This window comes from Tupaia chinensis, unplaced genomic scaffold (assembly GCF_000334495.1).
Source record: "Tupaia chinensis unplaced genomic scaffold, TupChi_1.0 Scaffold146313_1, whole genome shotgun sequence".
Lineage (NCBI taxonomy): Eukaryota > Metazoa > Chordata > Mammalia > Scandentia > Tupaiidae > Tupaia > Tupaia belangeri.
This window is the reverse complement of record NW_006206169.1, coordinates 125,737-127,947: the sequence shown is the minus strand read 5'-3', so window position 1 is coordinate 127,947 and position 2,211 is coordinate 125,737.

Genomic DNA, 2,211 nt, shown 5'->3' with positions numbered 1-2,211 from the left:
GAATAATTAACTTAATATTATATTTAATTATAAGACCTTTTAAAAATTTTAGAAAAAGATGCAATAAAATTTTGAGATCTAATCTAAACATAAAGGTTCTCAGATTTAATACCAAAAGCATGGTTCATAAAAGAAAAACATTTTTAAATCAGACTTCATTGAAAGTAGATTTAATTTTATACGTTAAAGAACATGTGAAGAGAATAAAGAGATAAGCTGCATATTGGAGGAAAATATTTCCAAGCTACATATCTAAGAGAGTACTATTATTATCTAGACTATAGCAAAAGCACTCCAAATTCAATAGCAAAGAAAAACAAAAAAAAATAGAAAATGAGTAATAGACATGAGTGGACATGGAGTGGATATATGTCTGACATATAAACACATGAAAAGATATTTAATATTTTTAACCATCAGGGAAATTAAAATTAAAACCAAAATGTGATATCACAACACATTGATCAGAATGGCTAAAATAAGAAATAATGATAAAACCAAATACTGGTGAGAATGAAGAGAAATTGTATCACTGATATATTCCTAGTGTAAAGTAAAAATATTATAAATACTATGGAAATAATTTGACAGTATCTTTCAAAATTAAGCATATGCTTATCACACAACCTAAAATTTTACTCACTTTAAGGCATTCTAGAGAAATCAAAGCTAATTCACACAGTTACCTGTATATGAATTTTCATAGACGTTTTATTTGTAACTGGAAAAAAAAACTGGAGATAACCTAAATGTTTTTCCACAGATACAAAGAAATTGTGACATATTTGTACCATGACATATTACTTAGCAATAAAAGGGCTCTAATCAGCTCATTCCATTTCCAACTGGCTCATACTGGTTCTAACTGGTCTGATCAGCTCATATCAGTCTATGGTTAAGGGAGTAGATCTCACATGGTAACCATAGTTCAAATTTCATATCAATATTGCTGATTAACATAAATATAACAATATTTAACTTATCAAAAGTAAATTGAAAATATAGTATTATAATATCTTGAAAAGATTATATTCCGTGACTGTAAGAAAAGGCATAAATATGGCCAGCATGCACATGACACACAGCCAGCCTCTGTGGCACAGTCAGTGGTAGTACCAGACTGTAGAGCTGGGAGCCACATGTCAACCACAGTTTGAGTTCCTAGCCCAGTTGAACTGATGACATGTTTGGTGCATGCCTGGGATCCTGGCAGGATAGAACGCTAGATGAAGAGGATCAAGGCATGGAAGAGCTCTGTGAGGGGTACATCTCTCACATTTCTATCTCTCTCTTTCTCTCTTGCACGTTCATGTGCTCTATTGTAAATTAAAACTAAAATTTTTAAAAAAACATAATGTGGTGCTGCTCACACATACTACTAAAAGGCTATAATAAAAATTTAAAAACAAGTATTGGCTATAATGTGGAGAAAATAAAACTAAAAAATAAAATTAAAAGAACTGTAGGTCTTTTAATAGGCATCTCCAGCTAAGGCACCCTGCCCATTTCTGGAACCAGCATCACAGCTAAGAAGACCCTAGTTGAAGCCCCTCTCCTCTAACTTCACTTCCCAGAACCAACATGTTTAACCACCATTCTACTCAAAATATTTTGAAAGATCCAGAAAGAAGGGATCTTCCTAAATTTTTTATGAAGTTTCCATAACCCTCATTCTCAAAACAGATAAGGACATGACAAAAATGTCAAACTACAGACTAATATCTCTGATGAATATAGATGCAAAAGTTCTCAACAAGATACTAGCAAATCATGTCCATCCACATATAAAAAAAAAAACTATATATTACAATCAGGTAAGCTTTATTCCAGGGATGCAAGGGTGGTTCAACATATGCAAAACCATAAATCTAATATACCATATTAACAGACAGAAAGATAAAGACCATATGAAAATATTAATCAATATAGAATTTTTTTTTATAAAATACGACACCCCTTCATGATTGACTCAGTAAAATCAGCATAAAAGGGACATTTCTCAACACGTACAAAAAAGTCACTTAGTAAAAACCCATAGCTTACAACCAGAAGATGGTGTAATGGTTATGTCACTGGACTCCCATGTGGCCTATTGCACTTCAAGTCCTGGAACCAATGACCAGAAACTCATGCTGGGTGTATATGTGTGCATACCCAAAATTGCAAGAGGAGAAAAGAGAAGGGATTGGTGGTGAGGCCATCCCCCTGGTG